This window comes from Primulina huaijiensis, chromosome 1, assembly GCF_012295235.1.
Source record: "Primulina huaijiensis isolate GDHJ02 chromosome 1, ASM1229523v2, whole genome shotgun sequence".
NCBI classification, from domain to species: domain Eukaryota; kingdom Viridiplantae; phylum Streptophyta; class Magnoliopsida; order Lamiales; family Gesneriaceae; genus Primulina; species Primulina huaijiensis.
Genome location: NC_133306.1, coordinates 11,360,622 through 11,369,926, shown reverse-complemented (window position 1 = coordinate 11,369,926; position 9,305 = coordinate 11,360,622). Strand labels below are relative to the sequence as shown.

General features: G+C 33.1%; 1 long non-coding RNA gene and 1 other non-coding gene across 2 annotated transcripts in view; one reads left to right on the top strand and one right to left on the bottom strand.

Annotated features, from left to right (window-relative positions):
• Positions 1-1,362: 1,362 nt before the first annotated feature.
• LOC140991362 (small nucleolar RNA R71) lies at positions 1,363-1,473 on the bottom strand. The gene has a single exon (XR_012177849.1). It is a non-coding gene; the product is annotated as a small nucleolar RNA R71 (small nucleolar RNA).
• A 5,402-nt stretch (positions 1,474-6,875) lies between these two features.
• Positions 6,876-9,305, top strand: part of LOC140973150 (uncharacterized) — a 14,370-nt gene continuing 11,940 nt past the window's right edge. Inside the window, exon 1 of the long non-coding RNA XR_012174579.1 lies at positions 6,876-6,965. This is a non-coding gene — a long non-coding RNA (uncharacterized lncRNA). The remainder of the gene's footprint in view (positions 6,966-9,305) is intronic.

Below are 9,305 nucleotides of genomic sequence, written 5' to 3'. Positions count from 1 at the left end.
TAATTTTGATACAATAAATATTTCATCAATTATTATTGTTATATTATACATATATATATATATATGTTTATTTATATAATTATATCATATATTTCATTTAGACGATAGCGTGGCTCTGCCGGTTGTTCTAAATGAAATATTATGATTTAATACTAATATCTAACAATCTAACATTTACTTTATTGTAACTAACTTTTACTTTCCGCATCTAACATTTACTTTATCGCAACTAACTTTTACTTTCCGCATCTAACATTTATTTTATCGCAAATAACTTTTTATTTTTGCAACTAACTTTTACTTTCCCGCAACTAACTTATTAAATCATATATTTCATTTAGGCAATAGCGTGGCTCTGCCGGTTGTTCTAAATGAAATATAATGATTTAATTTAACATTTATTTTATGCAGTTATATATTTATATAGTTATATATATAATCATAGGTACCATATATAAAATATCGGTGAATTCGGTATTTTCTATAGTGGGAACTATATTATATTAGGTGTGTGTTTAAATATTTAATTTTCTTGGAACCATTATTTATGGTGGTTTCCTTTGTTTTACTTTTAGTTAAACAATATTGCATAAACCAAGAATAAATCCTCGAGCCTTGACAAAATTTATAATTTGTAAACTTCGTTCTTGCATTTGGTAATCTATAAATTAATAAATTTAAACTTAAAATAACCTCTCTGTGGATCGATCTCGTACTTACGAAATATATTACTTGCAGACAACCTACACTTGGGTGAATTATAATTTAAGTAGTAGCAAGTTTTTGGCGCCGTTGCCGGGGAGGTATAAATTAAGTTTATATTTGTTAATTATGTTTTATTTATAAGTATTGTGTTGTTTTTTTTTTTTTGAGTATATAAAAAAAAAAAAAAAGTGGTAGACTTATTCGAGTATCTGAAAATAATTTAAACATGGATGATAATTCAAATAATCAAGATAATGATAACAATAATAACAATAATAATAATAATAATCAAGAACATGATCAATTAAGAACACTTAGGCACCATATGAACCCTATTAGAACTAGTGCCCCATCTTGTTTAGTTTTTCCTCCTGATGCATCTAATTTCAACTTTAAACCTCAAATTATTCAACTTTTACCAAATTTTCATGGCTTAGATTCTGAAAATCCATATTTACATCTAAGAGAATTTGAGGAAGTTTGTAACACTTATAATGATCAAAATTGTAGCATGGATATAGTTCGATTAAAGCTTTTCCCTTTTTCTTTAAAAGATAAAGCTAAAACATGGCTACAAAATTTGAGATCAAGTTCAATAAGATCATGGGAAGAAATGCAACAACAATTTCTCAAAAAGTTTTTTCCTTCCCATAGAACAAACTCTTTTAAAAGACAAATTACTACTTTTTCTCAAAAACAAGGAGAAACATTTTATCAATGTTGGGATAGATATAAAGAATTACTTAATACATGCCCACATCATGGTTTTGAAACATGGAGAATAGTTTCTCACTTTTATGAAGGTCTAATACCTAAAGATAGGCAAATGATAGAATTCATGTGTAATGGAACTTTTGAAGATAAAAACCCAAATGAAGCTATGGAGTATTTGGATTCATTAGCAGAAAATGCTCAAAATTGGGATAATATAGGCACAATAGAACCACCAACAACTAAAATCAATAATTCAACAAATGGGGGTGGTATCTATAATCTTAAAGATGATATAGATATTCAAGCTAAACTTGCATCTTTAGCAAGAAAAATTGAGTCATTAGAAATGAAAAAGAGTGGTCAATTAAAAAGTATTCAAGAAATTGTTTGTCATATATGTGATACACATGATCATGCTACAAAAGATTGTCCAACATTACCTTCATTTAAAGAATGTCTCCATGAACAAGCAAATTATGTTAACAATTATAAAAAACCAATACTAGATCCTTTTTCAACATCATATAATCCTGGATGGAAAAATCATCCTAATTTTAGTTGGAGGAATGATAATAATGCACAACCCTCACAACAATATTTTCAAAATAACCAAAATCATCAAGGTTATATTCCTTATGTTACACCTCCAAGAAAAAACTTTGAAGATGTAATTCATGCATTTATCCAAAAGCAAGAATCTATCAATATTCAAAACAGTCAATCTATGACTGATTTGAAAGAAACTCTTGCAAAATTTGCATCTGCACTTAATATTCATGAAAAAGGAAAATTTCCATCTCAACCTCAACCTAATCCTAAAAATCAAAATCAAGAATTAAAAAATGAAAAAATTGATCAAATAAAATCTGTTATTACCCTTAGAAGTGGTAAAATAGTTAATGATCCATATAGTAATGAAAACAAGGATCATTTAAAATCAAAGAGTAAGGATGATAATCCTGATACTTTTGAGAATGATGATACCTTAAATTCTAAAAATAATATGTTGAATGATAAATCATCTGAAATAGTAAATGAATCAAATAAACCTCCACCATTTCCTCATGCATTAACAAATCATAAAAAACAAAAAAATGATTCTGATATCTATGAAGTTTTTAAACAAGTAAAGATAAATATTCCATTATTAGATGCTATTAAACAAGTACCTTCATATGCAAAATTTTTAAAAGACTTATGTACTGTGAAGAGAAAATTGCATGTGAAGAAGAAAGCATTCTTGGCTGAACAAGTAAGTTCTATTCTTCAAAATAATTCTAGTTTAAAATATAAAGATCCTGGTTGTCCAACAATTTCATGTATTATTGGAGAAAATAAAATTAAAAAATCTTTGTTAGATTTGGGAGCAAGTGTGAATTTACTTCCTTATTCAGTTTATGAAAAACTTAATTTAGGAAAATTAAAACCAACTTCTGTTACTCTCTTACTGGTGGATAGGTCAATCAAAATACCTAGAGGTATTGTAGAAGATGTGTTGGTTCAAGTTGATAAATTCATATATCCTGTAGATTTTATTGTTTTGGATACACAACCAATAGAAGTACATAATGAAATTCCAGTAATATTGGGACGACCATTTCTAGCAACTTCAAATTCTTTAATTAATTGTCGAAATGGAATAATGAAATTGTCTTTTGGAAATATGACTCTAGAACTTAATGTGTTCAGTTTATGTAAACAACCAAGTATTAATGAAAATGAATATGATAATGAAATTGAGACAATTGTGGAAGAAAATATACAAGAAGAAAACTTAAATCAACAATCTGAAGATTTTTCAATAGAAAGTTTTGAGTCTGAAAATAATTTTAAAGAAGATGATAATACAAAACTTGAATTAAAAGTGAGACGTCTGCTATTCGTTTTGCTTAAAAAGTACTAAATTTTTTTTTTTCAAACCTCACTTAACATCGGCCGAACCATAAAAATTACATAAAATATTTTGGACACAATTTTAAAATAAAACAAGCAACTATATATTTGAGAAATACAGCCCATACTATAATCTCTCAAAAATCACTCAAAAGCTTAAATAAAAAGTCGTAAAAATATCTTTAACATAACTTAAAATCATTAATCATAACTAATGCGGAAAACTAGCGTCGGTCCTCGGGTTATGTGCACCTTCAGTCCAGTCTGATCAACCACCAAGACCTCCACAAACATAATCATCATAATCACCTGCATCAATCACACCTAGTGAGTCTAAAGACTCAACACACCATAATCTTGATAACAAGTAATACATATACAGATCACATACAACAGTGAAAAATACTTGTATTTAAAATATCGTTTTCATGAAGATGCATAAAATTAAAACATGAACATTTTCGTAAACATTTTCATGATGCATAAACTTTAAATAAAAACATTTTCATAATGATGCATCCTCTTTAAACATAAACATTTTCATATCAATATAAACATATTCATATTCATATCCATATCCATATTCGTATCCATATTCATGTTCGTGTAAGTTGAATTCAGATCGTGATTGTGACTCATATTCTTAAACGTATTGGGCGATGGATCCATATATATGTAACCTCAGTACTGGGCGGCGGGGACATCAGCAACACTCTCACCGGTCAACTGGGCCTTGGCCTACGTATTAACATATTTGTATTCGTATCATGTATTCGTATTCGTATTCCTATTAATGGAAACAAGATCGTCGGGCTCCCACTGGGACCGTAACCCTCACGACATTTCCAACATGTAATAGTCACAATCCCTTCACGTCCTTCAACATGTTATCACCACTTTAAAAAAAACATGCATATAGGTATCATTTGGATTTTCGAAACTAAGCATGCAACATGTCTTTTAATTTCCATATTAAATCATAAAAATCCGTAATCATTTAGAAATCACAATTTAACACATATAAAATCCATAAACCTTTAAAATAAACATTTTAAAATATACAAAATTTCATAAACATTTAAAATAATCATATTAGCGTATAAAACAGCAAATAAGACACTGTCATGACGTTTACTAATTTCTAGATGTGAAAAGACCGTTTTACCCCTAGACGTAAAATTTCACGTTTTTGACTTTTTCTTAAATTTATTGACTTTAACATGTCCCAAATAGTTATTTAAGTCTACATGAATTTTCTCATATTTTTATTTAGCTTAATTCGATGACTTCTAAATTAATCTTTAAATATAACGTATTAATGCGTTTTAATCCTGAATTAAACCAAAACTTAATATAAAATTTCCAAATTAAAAACTTCGACTTTTAATAATTATTTGAGCTTAAATACTATTTTCCATAATTTTATGAAGCCTAAAACTATGCGTTTTAATTAGTTCGTTAATTAGCGTTTCGTGTGGCGATTAAATCCCGAACAAATCCAAAACTCGTTATTTTGATCCCAAATTTTAAACATAGCATTTTTAAGATTTATTCTACCCTTCCAAGTCATGAGCCACCCTCGTGGACCCATGGATTCATTTTTAGCCTTTTAATTTTTGTTTTGGACACAGTAACGAACCCACCGAGCCATCTCCCGATTTACTCAAGCCACGCCCGAGCCACCTTGAGCCAAAACCTAGCCAACCCACCTAGGAACCCTACTGACCAAGCCCAGGCCGAAACACCAGCCCTTGCTTGCTCAAAACCTGCTGAAACTAGACCCCCTTTATTTGCATGTGTGCGTGAGTTAGTATTCTTAGTGTATTAGGTTCCCTTGTCAACTAGGACACCTCCAAGCCCTAACCACTCGGCCCCTCACGACACTAACCTTCCCTAGACCACGCCCAGACCAAGCCCAGACCGACCCAGCCCCAGGACCCTGCGCACGAGCCACCTGAAGAAGGCAGCAACCTGTGCGCTACATGCATCCCTCACGTTTCTGGTTTTTCTCATGCCCTGCCTGAACCTACCCCTACCAGCCCTTGTCTCGACCCTGGACCACCTTCTCTAGACCCTAACGGACCTAGCTTAACCCAGCCCAGCCCCCTGGCCGAGCCCCTCCTCCCTGCCAAAACTTCTGAAACCTGCGCATGTTCCCTTGGGCTCTCGTGTGGAGTCCTTGTCAACAAGGACTCCTCCCAGCCCACCTAGCTCGAGTCCTAGCCTGGCTAGGACTCTTTCCCTAAGTCCCCCATGACTCATCCATGTGCCAAGCCAAGCCATGCAAAGCCTAGCCCCTTAAACCCGAAGCTTGGCCCCAAAACCGAGCCTTACCTACCCCTTGACAGATTTTACGGTTCTAGTTTCGTTTTCCCTGATTTGCAGCGTTTTGGTTGTGATCTGAGAGTCTATATTTCATGTAAAACCATCCTTGATCATGTCCTAATCATGGCAGCCCCTTCTAACACATAAAAACATATTTTTGGAACCAAAAAGCAAGGATTTAGAGCACCTATATGCATGGCTACGAAATTTAGAAGTTGTATGACTTGTTTTCGTGCAAATTCGTAAATAAATACATAATATGGTGTGATGATGAGTAAAAAAAGAATATGACGTGCCTTTGCGTTTTTAACGCACGAAAAACTGTTGCCGATTGCGAAGAACGGACAAGAACCTTGGCTTGATTATTCCTTAAGCTATTCTCGAAAATTCCTCTTTGCCTTTGACGTGTTGTCGTGTGTTTGTGTGGTGGGGATAGTTTTAATTGGTTGAAATTTCAGAAAGTGGCCGAGACTAGAATAGGTGTAATGCCCGAATTTTGAAATATTGTTGCATTAGTTGTGATGGTTTATGACTTTATGTTATGGTATAAATGGTAATGAATGTTATAGAATGGAATAGATAATTGATGGGTATAATCAAAGGTTGAATTTGAGCTAAATAGGTGATGGAAGTGCAGAAACGGTATGAAAAATGTGGCAGTAGTTGTGGCTTTTAGCATAATGTTTTGTATATTGATCCAATTGATGTGAGGCTACTTCCATTAGAAAGATATGACATAAGGCTATTACTTTCATGTTTTGAGTTTTGTTCAAATCATTAGAGAAGACGAGCCAAAAGCGCCCCGAAATGTGTCGTGCGTATCGTCGTTCCTACAATGACACATGTTGGGTGATTTAGCATAACGTTTTACTCAGATCTCCAAATGACATGAGGCCAATCGGAGATGCAAGCCAAGACATAGGGCTACAACTTTGTAGTTTACAACTTTCGCAAATTCTGAAGTTAAAAATGCGTTCTTGGCAGAATACTGCGTGCCCCTGCGCAGGATCCGGCGCCCTAGCACGCGCAGTGCTGAAATTTTGGTGTTTGGGCAGCAAGGGGCGCCCAGCTGCGCCAAAATCACGCGCCATGGCGCCCAGCACTTGTACAAAAAACGTATTTTGAGGTTTGGATGGTATATATTTGATTGGGGAATGATTTTTGTATCATTTTCTCTTCTCTTTTTCCTACTCCATCGGTTTAGAGCTAGGGTTCTTCATTTTTCCTTTCATCTTCTAATTTCTTCTTCAATCTATGGGAGATTTGTTCAAGGAAATTATGAAATGAAGTTAGATTTGTGATCCTCTCTCCAAGATCTTCGAGATGGTGTAAGTATGTTATATTTTTATTCATGTTTGGAAATGAGATGAAGTTTAGATTTGATATTTGTGTTGATATTTGAGATGTTGGAGATGTTGAAATTGTGTTGGTTTGAATTTAAAATTGAATTGAAGCCAATGGCAAAGTATAGGAACTAATTTCTTTAACACGCAAGCTATGTGTTTGATGAAATGATTCAATGAATGATTTTATGGCATATTAAGGTTAAGAAATTTACGGATCTTGATTCAAAGCAGTATTGAACTAATTATGAATTTTGAACAGAAATTACTCTGTTTTGATAGATGATCAAAGTCCTTGAGTTATAGTCGAATTCAAAGGTTCAAGACTTCTCATCTACACATTTCAATCTTCTTTTGGTAATATTTGAAAGGTATGTTACGATCGATAACATACGAGGTAAAAGTATCATTTTTATTTTAAATTGAAAACTCTATGGCTTGATGAACTATTGGTGATTTGATGATGATTGTTGTATTGAGATGAGTTGATTATGATATCGAGATGATGATATTGATTTGCATCATGACATTGCATATTGAGCCACTTGTTGATTCAGATTTGATATGGCGGAGGTCGCCCTGATATATTGATTTGTTGGACGTATGGGGCTATAGTTGAGTTTGCATAGTGTATGCGGAGGTCGCTGTTATGGCCTGAACACTCTCTATAGGCGCACGATAGTCCTGGGATTGTAGAACACAGCACCCCACCCCAAGCGGATTAGTCGGTGGATGTTGCTGGGTGATTCTATTCCCTTGGGTACCCTATGACCAGATGATTCACTTGATCTTGAGATTTATTGATAGCCCACAGCTTCTGATCATGCATTGCATTATATTGCATCTTTACGAATTTATATGAAATATTTGAAAATTTAACTCTCATTTGTGATTGATTGTATCATACTGGGTTTATACTCACCGGCATGTCCGGTACCTCTTGTTTTCATGTGCTTGACGGTAGATGAGGCGAGGCTTGGGATGCCAGAGTCCAGCTCAAGGCGAGGAGATACGAGTTAGAGTGGGATTCTCGGGTCTTAGGAGCTATGTGATGATGTTTGGATTTCTTTGGTTCACTACTTCATGTTGGCATGTTGAAAATTTATATTTCAAACATTTGAGACAATTAAATTATTTTGACGATGTTTATGTAAGTTTGTGAACAACAAATTATGTATTTTACTCAATCATTTGGTGTGTGACAATTATAATTATTAGTATTAGATATCGGACCCGAGGCCCCACATTAGGTGGTATCAGAGCGTAAGATATTTGGGAACAGGGTAGATCGAGTCAGTTAGAATTGATTGATCATGTTATATATTTGTTAGAATTTTCATTGTGCTATGATGTGAAATACATGATTTAAATTGAGATATTATATGGTTGAGTTTTATTCGAGATTTTTGAGATTGTTGAGTCTCGAGAGCCAGAGATGATTGATACAAGATTGAGATGATTGTGATTTTGTGATGTTATCTGTGGTTGATCTATTGTATATCACACATGGCTACTCGAGGTAGAGGTCGTGGTTGACATAGAAAATTAAATGATGCAACTAGAAATATGTATTTCTTGGTGAAAGTTTTACCATTCGAATTGAAATATGTATTTCTTGGTGAAAATAAAACATTTTCTGTTGTAATTTCTTCCACTCTTCTACCAAATCAAGAAACATATTTAATTAAATTACTTAAAAAATATAAAAATTCAATTGGATAGACTTTGAAAGATATAAAAGGTATAAATCCTTTAATTTGCTCGCATAAAATTCATTTGGAAGAAAATTCTAAAACATATCAACAACCACAAAGAAGGTTAAATCCACATATGAAGGAGGTTGTTAAGAATGAAGTTTAAAAACTATTAGACGCTGGAATTATCTATCCAATCTCAGATAGTAAATGGGTAAGTCAAACACAACTAGTACCTAAAAAGTCAGGCATCACTGTTATAAAAAATGAAAAGGGAGAGTTATTACAAGCTAGGATTCCATCTAGTTGGCGTATGTGTATTGATTATAGAAAATTAAATGATGCAACTAGAAAAGATCATTTCTCACTACCATTTTTAGATCAATATCTAGAAAAAGTAGCAGGAAATTCTTATTACTGTTTTCTTGATGGGTATTCGGGGTATTATCAAATACCTATATCATTAGAAGATCAAGAAAAAACTACTTTCACTTGTCCTTTCGGAACTTTTGCATTTAAAAGAATGCCATTTGGTTTATGTAATGCTCCGGCTACTTTTCAAAGATGCATGTTAAGTATTTTCAGTGATATGATTGAAGAATTTGTAGAAGTTTTTATGGATGATATAACT